General features: G+C 41.2%; 1 protein-coding gene across 1 annotated transcript in view; it reads right to left on the reverse strand.

The window, feature by feature from the left end:
* LOC136331889 (zinc finger protein 420-like) overlaps window positions 1–19,274 on the reverse strand; it is a 143,092-nt gene that overhangs the window by 114,459 nt on the left and 9,359 nt on the right. The window lies entirely within an intron of this gene.

A 19,274-nucleotide genomic window follows, 5' to 3' on the forward strand; every position in this document is an offset into this window, starting at 1 on the left:
TTGCAGCTCCTTGTGAGTACAGTGTCTCTGGACATCAGGGAATTCGCCCCTGTGCAGGTTAAACTGGCCAATAAAGAAACATCTATACTCCTGAAAGTCTCCGACGTTTGTTCTCGTACCTGGTGTATGCTACATCTTCGAGGCGCCAGCGAGATCTCCCTTGGTGGAGTTTTTGAGTCGGAGACCGACGGGACAGCTCAAGCTAAGTATTTGCTGAGGATCCTCATTTGGTGTGGTTTTAAGCTCCAGAGCGCATAAACCTGTGGTAGTAGGTGGGACGCTGCTGGTAATTTACCCAGGGCTTTCAGAAACGGGACGCCATTTTCTGAAAGGAATTGTTAACTCTAGGAGTTAACATTAGAAGCGACCGGTCACATTAGGGATTCCTTTGCGCTGCGCTTTGTCTGAGCTTGAATGAGTAAAATAAGTGAAGGACAATCTTGTATCCTATTAACAATACTAATTGGTGGTTGTACTTTAACACTTGTTCTGTTCTTTCGTGAAGTTTTAGAAGCAAAAAGAGTGGAATACAGAAGAATGGGACAACAAGAGTCTGTGCCCGGTTCTCTGCTTGAGTGTTTGTTAAACAATTTTTTCTGATTTCCAGAAAAGGGCACAAGATTACAGGGAAATGCCTCCAGATTGAGAGACCCTCCAGAATTTAAGCCAGTTAGAATGGCCCACCTTCAATGTAGGGTGGCCCACTGAGGGAACTTTTGATCTCCCTATTGTGTTTGCGGTCCGGGCCATTATCTATCTGGTGCCCCACCCAGACCAATATTTGTATATAAATGTGTGGATTGATATTGCTACTGACAAGCCAAGTTATATCAGGAAGCATATAAAGGATAGCAAGGGACAGAGAAGGGCAGTGTGTGTTACTGCAGATAATCAGAAGGCAGGGCAAGGCAGTAAGAAGAAAAGGGGAGAGGCTATTCCCCGGGCACGACCTACCCTGCCGTCATCTAGAATTTACCCTGTTTTGCCTGAGCCGCTGGAGGACCACCTAGATCCGATGAATTTTCCACCACCTTATCGGCGGCAGGAAGAACCTGATTCTTCGAGGCAAGATGTGAGCGAGCTTTCAAGCCTGTCTCACACCCGAGGAGGGGTGGTGTATGGGGCGGTGGAAGGTGCCGCCGTTTTATCTCCTCCGGCGGGAGGTGCCCAGGGGAGCACGGCCATTTTACCGCTTCAGGAGGCGCCACCGGCACTGGAGGCGGGTCCCCGCGCGCCACCCCTTTTATTTATGTGCCTTTTCTTCCAGTGATTTATACAATTGGAAGCATCAGAATCCTCCCTTTTCTGAGAAACCGCAGGGATTAATATCCTTGCTTGAGACCATTTTCAGGACCCATCAGCCAACATGGGATGATTGCAACAGGTCTTGCAAACTTTTTTACTACAGAAGAAAGGAACAGGACAATGAGAGAAGCAGCAAAGGCTGTTTTAGAGGACGGGGGAACAGATATGGAAGTAGAGAATGTCCTTCCTAAACAACCCCCAAACTGGGACCCAAATACCTCAGGGGGAAGGGAAGCACTTTTAGCAGACCGGCCAAACCAAGGATTGCTAGACCCATAGAAAACATAGAGAGTTTAGCGTACTATCACCAGCACCCACCTATAGGCAGGTGGCATGGTCAGTATGCAGCCCAGTATAGCAGCAGAGGTAGAGAAAGAAAAGGCAGCCAGGCTGCAGCTGGCTGCAGAAGAAGCGGCAGGCTCCCCTCACAGTTTCAGGCACTTGCCCCTCCCCCTTGGGCACCAGCTCAAGGGCTGAGCCACTGCTTAGTCAGGCAAAAGATAACAGTGCAGTAAGTTAGAGGTTATCATCACCTTGCTACAGCCCCTGCCCTCCTCTGCTTTAGCTCTGGGGAATCCCCACCTCCTATCTGGAGCCAGACCCAAAAAGAAGATTTAGGGAATACGGCCCCTTCTAAACCCACTGCTTCTGCCATAATAGAATTGTATAGTCTGTCAAATACAAAGACTTCCTTTTTGTACCAAGGATTTGTTGTAAAAAAAAAAAACATTTTCTATGTTAGAAATGTATATGTTATTTCAACAGTCTTTTTGTTAATTCTCCTTTTCATTTGCTATTTCATAGCCTGTGATGTTAAAATTTTAGTTTAAATATTAGGGGATATATAATAATTCAATAATTGTTAATTGTTGGGCAGGTAAAATGTATTATGCTCATTTTGTTAAAGATAGTGCTGCCCACATTGAGGCTGTTGCCCAGGTGATATTAATGTGTGTTGGGGGCGGGCTGTGGGCAGGCAGGATTGTTGTAGCCTGGGACTTGGTTTTGGGATTAAGCCTTTCCCACCCTTTTTGATGTGGGGTGGTACAATCCAATCATGCCTCAGAGAAGTGACTTTGTATTAGAGACTTCCCTATTTTGTATATTGGATTAAAGGTTTAAATTTCTACACTATAAAATAGGAGCAGAACGGGAGCTTGCACTCTTGGTTTCTGAGATTATCATTAGAGGAGAGAGCAGAGAGGAGAGCAGAAAGAGGCCATGTGGCCAGTAGAAGCTGCCAAGATGGTAGAGTGTTGAGTGAGAAGCCAGTTTGTGCAGAATTTGTGCAGGGAGAAGGAAGGAGATGGGGAACAGAGGTGAATAAGACTGGTGAGCTAGAAACCTTTGATTCTAGGAAACTCGGATAAGTCAGTAGCTTTGTGAGCACTGAATGTGAGTAGGTTTTGGAGCCCAATGTGTGTTTTTTGCTTGCCCGCCGGGTGCAAGCTAGGATTAGAGACTATGGCCCACCAGTTTTTTGGCTCCGTTATTTCTTTGCCAACTGTCCGAATCCAATGTGAACCTGCATGGGCCAGGCGGCTGATAGTGGCAGCCCTGGATACTGGCTTTGATCCTGAACCTCCATCTGATTTACCACCACAGATCACTTTCCTCGGTCTAATAGGCTTCTTTAAATACAGGATTCCCAATTTTGTTCTTAGTCAAGCCCCTCAGTGAGATCTTCTGAGCATGGCTTTTAAGGTCTATAATGACCAAAGAAGTAACAGAAAAGGCAAATAAGGCCCAAAAGAAGTCAGGAAATACCAACTTTTGGCTCCGGCGCCCTAAGGGGCTTCATCAAGGCCCTGCTCCAGAGTGGAAAGAAAGGTCATTGAACTGAAGCCTGCCAGGCTTCCCAGCCCCACTGGTTGACACGTCTGTGCTGTGGAACGAGGGACATAAGAAGGTAAGCTGCCCCCTTGCTCCATGGAGGGAGGGTTCAGTCTCTTCTAGCCCTGCTCCAGCTACCTGTGACCTGACCTTGCCCAGCGTGCTAAGAATTGCCACTGAAGGTCCAAGGACATCATTCAGGAGCCTAAGGTATTTCTTCCAAGTAGCAGATAAGCTAATCTCATTTCTTGTAAACACAAGGGCCACCTACTATGCCTTGCTTGAATATTTAAATTTTATTTATCCCTCAAAGATCTCTACTGTGGGTATTGACAGTCTGATTTTATTGCTTTATTTAATGTTTAGTATCTCCTTTATTTCTCTTATCTCAATGCCCCATCCGTATTATAGGCTGGGACCTGCTGCTAATTCCAGCTAGAAGCAGTGGTCACTAGGACTTAAACTCTAACTGCAAAGTGTAGAAAGGTAACACCCTTTCCCTAAGTACTTACAGGTTTTATAGGTTACTCAGCAAACTGTTCAAAGACTGTCCAAGAGGCACTTCTAGCAGTACACCACCCAAGGACTGACTCTCGCGTAGACGGGTCCACACACCATGATCCTGACCACTCCCACTACTGCCAAGTTTGAAGGCATACCCGCCTGGGTCCACCGCAGCCAACTGAAGCTTGCAGTCCCAGCAGAGACACCTTTGTGGACAGCGAAGACTGACCCCGCCAATTCTTGTAAGCTGACCCTGAGAAGGACCACATGCCCTGCTTCAGCCACAAACCAGAAGTTAACTGGTCCACGCATGGCTAATGCCTAGAGGAACTCACTAAGGACCTCCTTTTAATTAGACTTTGGGGAGGGAGGGAAACTAAGGTAAAGGAAAGCCAAGTAAGTCATCTTAAGGTTTGATGCATGTACTGCTATGAGTCATACAGAAAGGGAGTATAAGTCCCTTGGCTGAGAGAGAAGCTATAAGGTAAATGAAAATTATAAATGTGCTCATAGCTACCACTATAGAATAACCTATGAATATTGGTCATGTGTCCAATAGGCTACTTAGGAAAAGAACACCTCCAAAAGCAATCTTTAAAAGAGGATTACTTATTACTGATTTAGTCCTCACTGAAGGTTAAGGTTTTTAAAAATCAAGAGTTTTGACTAGAAAGGAATTGTATAGTTTTGATAATAGAAGGTATAAGGTATAGAAATACTTTTGAAAGAAAAGAAAAAAGTAAGTTGTTGTGAAAGCTAGTTATAAAGAAACTTCATAAAAGTTGAAGGTTGATGTAAGTTGCAGAAGGTTTGTGTAAGTTGCAGAAGGTTTGTGCAAGTTGTAAGAAGTTAGTACAGAGAAGAACAATACAAGGAAGGACATGTTCCTTGTGTATCAGCCCTGAAGATATTGCAGGAAAGTAGTTTATTATCTTAAAACAGTGTGTGCTTGTGTACTTTTGCAAAGATATTGTACAATTGTGCTGAAACATTGTAACCTTGTAGGTTTCACCTATAAATACCCCTCTCCCCCTGAGCTCATCACTGACCATTGTGAGAGGCATGGTAGGCTAATCACTGGCCAGTGTATAAGACCCAAGTAACTTATAGCTACAGCTAAAGTAGAAAATTCTCATGGGCCCCAGCCTTATACCATTCTCCCCACTGATGAAGAATCAAGGGTTTGATTTATGCCTCAACAGGAGTAGGGAATGTAAAGACCAAAAAAAAGATCAGAATGTTTAAAATAACAGGATGTAGGCAAGGCACTAACAGAACAGGGAACTTAAGTGTACAGGCAGGTCCTGTCCCTGACTGTTAGAAATGCCATGACCAAGGTTGTTTAAGATACTGACTCACTGACCACACAATAACAGTATATGTGTTTAGACTTGCAGAATTTTGAAAAATTCCATTCCATATTTGGGTTGTTATGCTATGTAAGTGTGAATTAGCCAATAGCTAACTACCACATTTGCTTCTATGAACTGCTTCCTTGCTGAGCTTATAAAAAGACTTAGCGGTAAGTGCTAGGCGCGATTCCCATTGCAACTCCTTGTGAGTACGGTGTCTCTGGACATTAGGGAATTCACCCCTGTGTAGGTTAAACTGGCCAATAAAGAAACATCTATACTCCTGAAAGTCTCCGACGTTTGTTCTCGTACCCAGTGCATGCTACAGCCAACAGATATATAAAAAGATGTTCATCTTCATTAGTTATTAGAGAAATGCAAATCAAAACTACAATGTGATACCACCTCACACCTGTTAGATTAGCTATTATCAACAAGACAGGTAATAGCAAATGCTGGAGAGGCTGTGGAGAAAAAGGAACCCTCATTCACTGTTGGTGGGACTGTAAAGTAGTGCAACCATTATGGAAGAAAGTATGGTCGTTCCTTAAAAAACTGAAAATAGAACTACCTTATGACCCAGCAATCCCTCTACTGGGTATATACCCCAAAACTCAGAAACATTGATATGTAAAGACACATGTAGCCCCATGTTCATTGCAGCATTGTTCACAGTGGCCAAAACATGGAACCAACCAAAAAACCCTTCAATAGAAGACTGGATAAAGAACATGTGGCACATATACACTATGGAATACTACTCAGCCATAAGAAATGATGACATCGGATCATTTACAGCAAAATGGTGGGATCTTGATAACATTATACGGAGTGAAATTAGTAAATCAGAAAAAACCAAGAACTACATGATTCCATACATTGGTGGGACATAAAAATGAGACTAAGAGACATGGACAAGAGTGTGGTGGTTACCAGAGGTGGGGTGGGGAGGGGGGCAGGGGAGGGAAGGAGGAGAGGGGGAGGGACACAAAGAAAACTAGATAAAAGATGACGGAGGACAATCTGACTTTGGGTGATGGGTATGCAACATAAGTGAATGACAAGATAATCTGGACATGTTTTCTTTGAATATATGTACCCTGATTTATTGATGTCACCCCATTAACATTAATAAAAATTTATATATAAAAAAAACTTTTTGGTGCAACAATCCCTGCACCAGCACACATTACCATAACCAAGCCCATTCCCAAGTGAGAAAGTAATTAGTTGTATCACACAAGTGACGGCCATTCATGTGAGCAGCGCCATTTTAGCAATAAAAGTGAACAAAATCAGAAAATACAGATTTAACAAACTTGTTTGCCCCAAGAGACTTCTTTCCAGTATAAATTTCTAATGGTTAGTAAGAGCTGATGAATTTCAAAAGGCAGTGCCACATTGTCTGCATTTGTATAGTTTCTCTTCAGTGTGATATCTTTGATGTACAATAAACTAATTTCTGGGTTCAGGTTTTGCCACATTCTAAACATTTATGAAATCTCTCTTTAGTATAAATTTTCCAATGTTTAGCAAGAACTGAGGAATTGAGCCCTGGCTGGTTGGCTCAGCGGTAGAGCGTCGGCCTGGCATGCGGGGAACCCGGGTTCGATTCCCAGCCAGGGCACATAGGAGAGGCGCCCATTTGCTTCTCCATCCCCACCCCCTCCTTCCTCTCTGTCTCTTCCCCTCCCGCAGCCAAGGCTCCATTGGAGCAAAGATGGCCCGGGCGCTGGGGGTGGCTCCTTGGCCTCTACCCCAGACGCTAGAGTGGCTCTGGTTGCGGCAGAGTGACGCCCCGGAGGGGCAGAGCATCGCCCCCTGGTGGGCAGATCGTCGCCCCCTGGTGGGCGTGCCGGGTGGATCCCGGTCGGGCGCATGTGGGAGTCTGTCTGACTGTCTCTCCCCGTTTCCAGCTTCAGAAAAAAAAACAAAAAAAAACAAAAAAAAAAAAACTGAGGAATTGCTAAAAGCTTTGCAACATTCTAAATATTTATGAGACCTCTCTTTAGTATGAATTTTCTGACATTTAGCAAGAGCTGAAAAATGGCCAAAAGCACTGGCACACTATACATCTGTATCATTTCTATCCTGTGTGTTTTTCAATGCTTAGCAAGAGCTGAGGTATGCTGAAAGCCTAACGACATTGCCTCCAATTCTATGGTTTCTATCCCATGTGAATTCTTTGATGTACAGTAAGGTGTGAGTTCAGAAGAAAGTTTTGCCACAATCTAAACATTTGTGAGACTGCTCTCTAGGATGAATTTTCTGTTGCATAGTAAGAGCTGAGGAGTGAATGAAGCCTTTGACACACTCTTTACAGCTGTATGATTTCTCTCCTGTGTGGAGTCTTTGATGTACTGTAAAAGTTGAGGAATCTTTAAAGGCTTTGCCACATTCTATACACTTATATGATTTTTCTCCTGTGTAAGTTCTTTCATGTACAGTAAGAGATGAGAAACCACTGAAGACTTTGCCATGTTGCTTGCAATTTTATTGCCTCTCTCTTGTGTGAATTATTTAATGTTGTGTAAAGTTTGATTTAGGAATAAAGGTTTTGCCACATTCTAAACATTTATGAGACCACTCTCTAGTATAAAATTTCTGATGGTCAGTAAGAGTTGAGGAATGATTAAAGGCATTGCCACATTCTCTACATTTGTATGGTTTCTCTCCTGTGTGAGTTCCTTGATGTAGAGTAAGAGTTGAGAATTGGGTAAAGGCTTTGCCACATTCCCTACATTTGTATGGTTTCTCTCCTATGTGAGTTCTTGCATGCACAGATAGACCTGAGGAATGACTAAAGGCTTTTCTACATTGTCTACATTTGTATGGTTTCTCTCCTGTGTGAGTTCTTTCATGCAGTTAAGAGTTGAGGATTGGCTAAAGGCTTTGCTACATTCTCTACATTTGTATTGTTTCTCTCCTGTGTGAATTCTCTGATGTCTAGTAAGAACTGAATAACAGCTAAAGGCTTTGCCACATTTTCTACATTTGTATGGTTTCTCTCCTGTGTGAAATCTTTGATGTACAATAAGTTGTAATTTTTGGATAAATGTTTTGCCACATTCTAAACATTTATGAGATGCCTCTCTAGTTTGAACTTTCTGATGGTCAATAAGAGTCAAAGAGTGGCTAAAGGCCATGCCACATTCTCTACATTTGTATGGTGTCTCTCCTGAGTTCTTTGATGTATAGTAAGAGTTGAGGACTGACTCTCTTCTAATGGCAAAGCTGAAAGAGACAAAATAAATGTTTGCAGTTTTGAAACAAAGGTTAATGGACATACCATGTCACATCAGAAAGGGATGTATAGTTGCTTTTACTACTGACAGTAGCTGCTCAAACATCCTGGCACACATTGGCAATATTATAAGAAAAATTCCCAATTCACTGTTACTTCTCAGGAGACAGAGATGAAAGTACTCTGTGCTCAATGTACCAGCTGCTTTGCTGCTTCTTGAGAGACCTGTTTCTGTTCTGCATGACACCAATTGCTAGGAGAATGGCAGTACATGGGCAAAGCACTGTATTGACTACTAAAGAGTAATTTATCAAACACACAAAACTGCAGTACTGAAAACCTATATTAAAAACAGAAACAGACTGACTAGTGGTGGTGTAATGGAGTGTCACTTTGAGATGCTGAGGTCCCAGGTCTAAAACCTTGAGGTCTCTTTTCTGAGATCCAGCTCACCAGGATTGAACTCTGGCTCATCAGCTTGTGCGCAAGGTCTCCAAATTGAACATGGAATCATCTATATGATCCTATAGTTGCTAACTTGAGCCCAAGGTCACTGGCTTAAGCACAAAGATGCTGGCTTGAGCAAGGGGTCATTGGCTCAGCTAGAGTCCTCTGGTTAAGGCACATAGAATAAGCAATCAATTAATCACTAAAAACTGCCTCAAATAGGAATTGATGCTTCTAATCTCTCTCACTTTCTGTCTCACAAAAAAGGGAATTGTTAAAAAGAGCAAAAAAAAACAAAACACACACATAAAAATGTGAATGATAAATGTGAAGAAATAAATGTATTAATAAAGAATAAAATCATAGCATTTGCAAAAGCATAAACACATATGGAAGAATTGTGCTAAGTGAAATAACTCAGGCAAATACAGACATGTACTATATGATGTCATTTATATATGGAATATAAAAAACCAATATAATGCTGGCCAGAAGGCTCAGTAAATAGTCAGCCTGGTGTGCAGCTTTTGGCTTGAACCCCATTTAGGACACACATGAGCAGTGACCATCTGCTTCCCGGCCCTCACTCTTCTCCTTCTCTCTCCTTTCCCCTCCTGCAGCAAGGGGCCAGACTGGTTTGACTATTGGCACTGGGTGATGATGATGGCTCAGTAGGTCTGAGTGCTGCCCTCAGGCACTGAAGTTTGCTCAGTGATTTGTGCATCTGGTCTAGACTAGGGTTGCTGGGTTGATGCCTTTAGGGACACATACAGGAGTCTGCACTTTATCTCCCTTTCTCTCACTTACAAAAAATATTCACATATAAAAATAAAAATAAAGATATAAAGAAAAACTACATACATGAATAAAGAAACCACAAACAGACTCATAGGTACAGAGAACAGAGTGATGGCTGCCAGAAGGGAGGGGACTTGAGAGACTGGGTCAAAAAAAATGAATCAATAGAGCAGGGGTCTCAAACTCAACTCAGCATGTGGGCCGCAGAGCAAGATCACAGCCATTCGGCGGGCCGCACTAGGTCTACAAAAGGCAACTGTTACGCAACACTTTTCTCACTGCAGTTGAAAACAAAAAAAAATCAGTACAACAAGCACAATCGTACATGCAGTTTACTCAGTGTCACAAAACGACCAGAAACTGTAGTTCGCATCACAACTGCTGTTAACTAAGCTAATATCTAGCTAGGATGCTAGAGAAATGAAAAATACAAGTAGGCCCCTAGGCTTACTTAATTTTATCCAAAATATTTTGAACTTCGTGGATTAGTCTGCGGGCTGCACAAAATTGTTCGGCGGGCCGCATGCGGCCCGCGGGCCACGAGTTTGAGACCCCTGCAATAGAGGACACATTGGTAGTTACAGAATGGTTATGTGATGTAAAGTGCAGCATGGAGACCATAGTAAACAATACTGTATTAACTATCTTGGGTCCTGGAAATATCATGGGTAATACTTTCAGACTCTGTAAAATATATAAAGATCTAACCATTATGCTATATAGCTGCAACTAATTAAAAATTCTACTGAATAAAAACAAATGCAAAACAAGAATAGTAAATTTATACACAGAATTCTGATTATATAAAAGTTTCACATATAAATTCATTCTTTATACTTAAATTTATAAGTATACCCTAAAACAGCAAATAGTTTGCATTATGACAGATAATATACAGCAAAAAGATTTCTTTTTTTTTTTTTTTTCATTTTTCTGAAGCTGGAAACGGGGAGAGACAGTCAGACAGACTCCCGCATGCGCCCGACCGGGATCCACCCGGCACGCCAACCAGGGGCGACGCTCTGCCCACCAGGGGGTGATGCTCTGCCCATCCTGGACGTCGCCATGTTGCAACCAGAGCCACTCTAGCGCCTGAGGTAGAGGCCACAGAGCCATCCCCAGCGCCCGGGCCATCTTTGCTCCAATGGAGCCTTGGCTGCGGGAGGGGAAGAGAGAGACAGAGAGGAAAGCGCGGCAGAGGGGTGGAGAAGCAAATGGGCGCTTCTCCTGTGTGCCCTGGCCGGGAATCGAACCCGGGTCCTCCGCACGCTAGGCCGACGCTCTACCGCTGAGCCAACCGGCCAGGGCGCAAAAAGATTTCTTAAACAATGCAGTCAAATCATTCAAAAATAACTGTAAAAGCCCTGGCCGGTTGGCTCAGTGGTAGAGCGTCAGCCTGGCATGCAGAAGTCCCGGGTTCAATTCCTGGCCAGGGCACACAGGAGAAGCACCCGTCTGCTTCTCCACCCCTCCCCTTCTCCTTCCTGTCTCTCTCTTCCCCTCCCGCAGCCGAAGCTCCACTGGAGCAAAGTTGTCCCGGGTGCTGAGGATGGCTCCATGGCCTCTGCCTCAGGTGCTAGAATGGCTCTGGTTGCAACAGAGTGACGCCCCAGATGGGCAGGGCATTGCCCCCTGGTTGGCATGCCGGGTGGATCCCAGTCGGGCGCATGCGGGAGTCTGTCTGACTGCCTTCCCGTTTCCAACTTCAGAAAAGTAAAAATAAATAACTGTAAAGCATAATTGTAATACAGTAACATTTAAATGACATGGAAAATATTTTTCAGGTTTAATATATTTCAACTACTCTTACACAAAATATATAGGCTGTAATGCACCTCATAGAAAAAGAAAGAAAAAAAAATGTTCATTTCTGCCTGACCAGGCGGTGGCGCAGAGAATCTCGTGTTGGGCTGGGATGTGGAGGACCCAGGTTTGAGACCCCGAGGTTGCCAGCTTCAGTGTGGGCTCATCTGGTTTGAACAAGGCTCACCAGCTTAAGCCCAAGGTCGCTCGCTTGAACAAGGGATCACTTGGTCTGCTGTAGCCCTCCAGTCAAGGCACATATGAGAAATCAATCAATGAACAACTAAAGAGTCTCAACAAAGAATTGATGTTTTTTATCTCTCTCCCTTCCTGTCTGTTCTTATCTGTCCCTCTCTCTGACTCTTTCTGTCTCAGCCACAGACAAAAAAAATGTTCATATCTAAATAAAGAAATCATTAGAAAATTGTAAAATATTGAAAAAAAATCTTTAAACATTCCAGATTAAGTACACCATGCTAAAGGTGAATGAGAAAACAAATGAAAAACCTTATCATTGTTTTTGCCTGAAGTAAACTTACTTTAAGGAACAAACGTTGTTCTAAATTTAAAAGGATTGTAAGTCTGTAACTCATTTCTTACCAAAAATAAACATTCTAGCACAGTATTTCTCAACCTTTTTTGTGCCATGCCCCACTTTAACTTTTCTAAAATTTTTATGTCCCCCCCTATGTAACATACATAATTTTTAACATTAAAAAATTGATTTGTTCACTTAATAAACATAAATGATAGGTTCTAGGAAGAAATCACTATGAAATTGTTAACAAAACACAGTAAGTAAAATTTCAAAACATATAATGGAAAAACAGAAATTTAAATTCCAAATAATTTTAATACAGATTTTTCTATATTAATTTATTATTTTAATTTAGTGTGATCCTTGCGCTTGATGCTTGCTGCACAGAGATTTTATAGTAGGTTCCAATTTGGTTAGCTTTAGTCTCAAGTCTCCACGTTGTGTTATATCCAGCCGATTTCTTTTTTTTACCAGTAAATCATTTACAGCACTAAATCCACATTCAGCTAAAAATGAAGATGGAAACGGTAGCAATAGTTTTCTTGCACATTTGGTTGAATTTGGGTATTTGATTTCTGTTTCCTCACAAAGCCATGCCATCGCTCCTTTGATATTAAATAAAGCTTTAACTGACTCATCATTTTGCAATTCTGTGAGTTCTTCTTGATACTGCATATTTGATATATCAGACAAATATACTAACATTGGCTGCATCATCCATGTTGGGAAATCAATTTGTTTTAAATCAGAAAATCTTTCTTTTAAATCAGCCGATAGAATATTCAAATGATTGACAATAACAAGTAAAGCAGTATCAGTTACTTCACATTTTTGGAGCCAATGAAACTGTTTAAAGTTTTTGTTGTTAATATGTTTCTGACATAACTAAGTATTGGTAATGAAACCAAATATCTTTGCTTTTGCATCAACAAGAGTTTTATTTGTTCCTTGAAGTTGCTTATTTAATATATTTAGTTTTTCAAAGATATCGGCTAAATAACTCACAAATGCTTTACCATCTATTGTTAACAGATACTTCACTTCAGGTTTGTCGCTTAAAAAATCACTAAGAGTATCAAACAGTTCCATAAATCTTTTCAAACAGTTTCCTTTAGATAGCCATCTTACTTCAGTATGAAGTAAAAGTCTCACATGGTCTTCATTTTGTTCTTCACAAAATAGCTTGAAAAGACACTCACATTTGGCACTAGCTTTAATAGCATTAACACACTTTATTATTATATGTAATACTTCATTCAGAACAGGCGAGATGTTTTTAGCTACCAAGTTTTCCCTATGAATAACACAACGCACAAGAATCATTTCTGGATTCGCATCTTTCATCAATTTTAAGCAGCCATTTTTCTTGCCCATCATATTGGGAGCACCATCTGCAGCACAAGATGTTATATTTTTCATTGGTATATCATTGACACCTAAGTAGTTTTTTAGCTTATTTTATATATCTTTGGAGGTAATGGTGCTTTCTAATCTTTTACAGAACAACATTTCTTCAGCAAAATGTCCTTTATCAATATATCTTACGTAAGTTATCAATACTGCCTCACTGTCTCTCAAAGTTGATTCATCCATTTGCAAGGAGAATTTTCTTGTTTTCAGCTTTTCAATAAGTTGTTTTTTAATATCCTCACTCATTTCATCTATTCTTCTGCTAACAGAATTGTTACTGAGTGGCATAGCTTTTACATCTTTGTCATCTTTTTCAAGAACTGTTTTAAGAAATGCTGATATTGATGGTTTTATTAAATTCTCTCCTATAGTGTGATTTTCTTCAGTTTTAGCGATGAATAAAGAAATTTGATAACTAGCCTCAAGAACACGATTATTAGTTGAAATATGAGCAGTAAATAGAGACTATAATGTTCTTTTTTCAAAAATTTTTTTAACGTTTTAAAGTAACTCAAATCTGAATTAATATGAGCACTATGTTTCGCCTTCAAATGCGCCTCAAGATGACCTCATTTCATTGATTCGTTGGTCAAGCATTGCTGGCATAAAAGACAAAAAGGAATCCGCTCATCGTGAACAGCGGGTATGAACCCAAATTTTAAATATTCCTCCGAATATTGACGAGTTTTTTTCTTGCTTGCACCACTCATTTTACTATGGGCTATAAGAAACAAAAATAAGATCAATTAAAAACTAATATTAAAATATGTGTTAAAATATATTCAATGTGACATAGAGTAAACGTATACTAAAAATTCATATTTATTTAAATGTATATAACACATTTACTACACTACCACCACAAATCAAAAGGTATCTATATTTTTTCCACTTGACAAAATTTTCTGGAAAGTTATGCTTCTAAAATTAAAATTGTCATGCATGCACTATTATAGCCCCAATAATATTTATAAAATATTAGTGCTTTCTAGCCCCGATGCAAGAAGTACTTAATAAAGAGTTTAATATTGATAAAAATAAAATCAAATACTTACCAATTATATCTATACAATATATATATGTATATTTATTAAATCAACGAGCTTTTACAACAGTTTTGACTGACACTTATTTCAAATTAACACCAGCTGAATGATGTGAAACACTACAGAAGTTGCGATGGGCCAATTAGGTGAGAATAACTGCGTTATTTAGCAAGTTTTTAAAACGTCTGGGGTTCCCCGCGGCAGACGGCACGCTCCGGGGTGAACCCAGGATGAAGTTTACTTGAAGGCGCCAATCACCCAGTTGATATTTTGGTTTCGTCAAACGAAATTATACTTAATAATTATTTACCGCAATTATTTAAGAATTGCATTTTTTGTTAAATTTGGCACCGATATCTAGCATTGCATTTAAATGGCCCGGGGCGAAAGAGTTAAAGTCGTGTTGAGTCCATTTTCAAATTGCCCCCCTTAACTATCGAATTGCCCCCCTGTGGGGCGTGGGCCCCACGTTGGGAAACACTGTGCTAATCCCTGGGCTCTCACCCTGGAATCACCTGGAGCAGCTCATGAAAACAATAATGCTACCTGATCTGCGGTGGCGGCGCAGTGGATAAAGTGTAGATCTGCAACACTGAGGTTGCTGGTTCAAAACCCTCGGCTTTGCCTGATCAAGACACGTGGAACTTGATGCTTCCTGTTCCTCCCTTCCTTTTCTCTTTCTCTCTCCCTTGCTACTCTCTAAATTGAAAAAATAAAAAACTAAACAAAACAAGTATGCTGCTCCACCCAGAGCAGCTCTCCAAGTTTGAGGGGGATGGCACTGGTGATGTCCTTTCTTAAAGATCAAGCCATCTAATAGGATCCCAGAGGGAAATGGTTTAGCTTCAAAAAGCATGCAGATCCCTTGGGGATGAGCACTCCACTTGAAGTTGTGGTTCTGCAGGTCTGCAGTGGGGCCCAGGATATGGCATCTTTATCTAGGTCCCTGTGGTGACTGCACTGCTCCCTCAGAGCTGTTTTCAGCAGCACTGGCTGATGGAGATCAGACACAGCACAATCACACTTCCGGATACTATGAGGGCAGTTTCACCTTTTCAGTTACTAATTCAACAAATCACAAAAAAAGAAAAAGCTGCTGAACATTTGATGAACTCAAGACACAAGGCGCTGACTGCTAAGATCAGACACCCTTACCAAGTGCACAGTGAAATAGCCTAATATACTTTACTAAATACCAATGGCTGTTTCACCATATGATAGACTGGAGAAGAGATGCAGGGCTCAGAATTGAAACTTGACACAATATATTTAAAAGGAAAACTATACGGAATCTTTTTAAATGTAACGACTTCTAGGATCAAGAATTTAAAAAGTTGAGACTGCCTCATATTTGACAAAGAATTATAAGCTTTGTTTATGGCCTTCGCCAGTTGGCTCAGTGGTAAAGCATCCGCACAATGTGTGAAATCCTGGGTTCGATTCCTGGTCAGGGCACACAGGCTAAGCAACCATCTGCTCCTCCACCCCTTACCTTCTCCCTTCATTTTATCTTTCTCTTCCCCTCCTGCAGCCATGGCTTTATTGGAGCAAGGTGGCCTCAGGCACTGAGGATGGTTCCATGGCATCACCTCGGGCGCTACAATAGCTTGACACTAAAATAGCTGGACTGCAGAGCAACAGCCCGAGGTGGGCAGAGTACAAGTAGTGGGCTTCCAAAGTGGATGGATCCCGGTGGGGGCGCATGCAGTAGTGTCTTTCTGCCTCCCCGCTTCTCACTTAAGGGAGGAAAAATAAAACAATTATAAGGTGTGCTTCTGCGATATCACCAATGCTTATTTTTAAAGTTAATAACTACTGCAAGAAAGCAGACATTCAACAGACACCACTGTCTCCAGTCCACCTGCCATACTCCTGAATAGCACAGAGAAAACACAAGGGAAAATGCATACATGACTGTGAGCTAAAATTTTAATGGAATTTCTTGTTCTCAAGGAATATGATTCATAGCAACCAAAAATTTACAATACATAATAATGTTATAACCAGATATAGCTTAGTTTGCTGTGTGACTCCTCTTTGAAGCAAACATTCAGTGAAGAGTAGACCTTGAATTTTACTTCAAAAATAATCTACAATTTTTCAAAAAAAAACAAAACAAACACAATACAAACACCGGCCCATAGTCATAAGAAATTTCATAAACATCTATAAATGTTTCTATAAACTGATAAAAATACTTCTTAAGCAAGAAGAATATATAGCTCAAATAATGTTAACATGTTATACACACAGACATAACAGGAGAACTAGGTACAATTTGAAAGTGATAGAGCCCCACCTGTGGTGGTGCAGAGGAAAAAGCATCAAGCTGGAATACTGAGGTTGCCGGTTCAAAATCCTGGACTTTCCTATTTAAGGCACATACTGGCGTTTATGCTTTTTTTTTTGACAGAGACAGACAGGAAGAGGGACAATCAGGAAAAGAGAGAGATGAGAAACATCAGTTCTTAGTTGCATCTCATTAGTTGTTCATTGATTCCTTTGCCATATGTGAGCTGATGAGGGTGGGGGGAATTACAGCAGATCTAGTAACCCCCTTGCTTACACCTTGGGGCAAGACAGCAATTTTGGGCTTCAAGCCAGAGAACTCTGTGTTTAAGCAAGAGACCATGGAGTCAAGTCTATGATTTAACACCTGGGTCCTCTGTGTCCTAGTTCAACCCTCTATCCACTGAGCCACCACTGGGTCAGGTGATACTCATTTTTAATAAAAACAATAGCAAGTAAAACATAACAATAATAGAAAAGAATTTAAAGCAATTTTTTTCTTTTAACTTCATTGAAAAAAAATTATTTTTATTTATTTATTCATTTCAGAGAAGAGACTGAGAAAGAGAGAGAGAGACAGAAATGGGGGAGGAGCAGGAAGCATCAACTCCCATATGTGCCTTGACCAGACAAGTGCAGGGTTTTTAACTGGCGACCTCAGCATTCCAGTTCGATGCCTTATCCACTGCACCACCACAGGTCAGGCCTGTCTGAAAATTTTGATACACATCCATGGAGAGCTCTGCTGTGACACTGTAGACACACAATATGAGTAAGAAAATTATCTGAAAATGGTCAAAAAAATAGTAATTTTTGAAAATGTCCATCCACATGTACCCTCCATGATCTGTTCTTTAACACTCTTAAAATAAAGACATTCTCAGCCTGACTTGTGGTGGCGCAGTGGATAAAGCGTCGACCTAGAAATGGTGAGGTCGCGGGTTCGAAACCCTGGGCTTGCCTGGTCAAGGCACATATGGGAGTTGATTCTTCCAGCTCCTCCCCCCTTCTCTTTCTCTGTCTCTCCTCTCTCTCTCTCTCTGTCTGTCTCTTTCTCTCCTCTCTAAAAAAAAAATAAATAAATAAAATAAAGACATTCTCAGCAATCTAGTGAGCAGGTCTCTTCTAGCTGCTCTTCTCTGTCAGAACTTCCTCAGCTATTCTGACCCGTAGAAGGTTCATTTCCTTAATCCTGTCCCTCAGAGGTGACGCTGCAGCCACATGGAACTATAGCCTACTTTCCCTTCTTACTGATGCCCGAGCCTCTGACCCATCCTCATAAGGATGTTGGACACAGTTGCTCTCCCAGGTTGACCTTACAAAGGAGATATTTCTAGTACTTGAAAGTCATTACAGAGTAATGGCGGCATGAGAGATGCCCTTGATCTCTCCCTTTGAAATTTCAACAAATTGCACAATTACAACACAGTGCAGAAATCCCAGCTGGGCTCACAGAGCACCTGAAGGATCCCCACACCGAATGGACTGAAGGTGAAGCGGATGAAAGGGCGAAAGATAAAACACACTCAGTCAGCTCTGAAGGGGAAAGAAACCAGCCTGACCAGGTTTTTCTTTCTTTTTCTCTTCTGCACTGTGGGAAGGAGGAAGGGCCATGCTGCCTGGGTCTTGTTTACCAAGAAATGAAGAGTCAAGTCCACAGTCCCTGAGCCTCCTTCAGATAGGAGAAGCGGAGAGGCTGAGAAGCAGAGGAGAAGGTGCTGAACTAAAGAGGGGAGAGGAGGCAGGCTTAGCTCAGGGTCCCGGCCACACTTCCCGTGGTCTGCCTGCAGCTACTCTCTGCACCGAGACAAAGTGCAGCGCCCCAGCCTCCCAGATGCCAACTCACTCACCTCATGGGTAGGAAAAGTGGCAGTGGCAGACCCCACAGCTAGCTCTCCAGAGCTACTCTCTCACCTGAGAAATAGAGCTACTCCACATCCGGTCCCCTGGTTTTTGAGTCATGGGGAGGAACTCCCAGAGACCTGAAATCTCCACTACTAAAACCTAAAGCAACAGAGCTGTAAAGGTATAAAGCTGAAGCCGAAAAACCCTCACTACACACCACCCACCACTGACTGCAGCCTGGCCTGCATCATTAACAGGAAGGTCGCAGTGAGTTCTTTCCTAAAATCTGAAAGCTAAAACTTTCAGGACTGCAACACCTACTGTAAAGAAACAGTAACCTCACAAACCTGAAAAAAACATTTCCTATTATTTCTTTTCCTCATTTTATTTATTTGAATTATTTTTCTTTTTCCTTTGTTTTTTAAATTTGAATCTTACTACGTTTAATTTTAATTTTTTGTTTATTTTTCTTTTTGTATTTTTCCTACTTTTCTGTAGTTTTTCATTTTACTTATTATGTATAAAATTTTTATATTATTCATGATATTCTTTTGTTTTTATTTTTCATATGTTGATGTTTCTTTTTAGAGTTCTTAACAATACCGCTCTCAAATGTCATCAAGACAGAAGAAATCAAATACCATGAATACACAAGAAAGAGTAAAATATCTCCATAAAGAGATCACAGTAACATGGAAACCTTGACATAAAAACAGAATTTAAAGCTGAAGTTATAACAAAACCTCAATATATATAAGTTGCGAGGAAACACTGATAGGCTACTTATTGAGATGAAAAACAAATTAATGAAAAAAAGTACTTCACTAAAGAGATTTAAACTTTCAAAAAGAAACATAGAT

The sequence above is a fragment of the Saccopteryx bilineata genome, chromosome 3 (assembly GCF_036850765.1).
Source record: "Saccopteryx bilineata isolate mSacBil1 chromosome 3, mSacBil1_pri_phased_curated, whole genome shotgun sequence".
Taxonomy (NCBI): Eukaryota; Metazoa; Chordata; class Mammalia; order Chiroptera; family Emballonuridae; genus Saccopteryx; species Saccopteryx bilineata.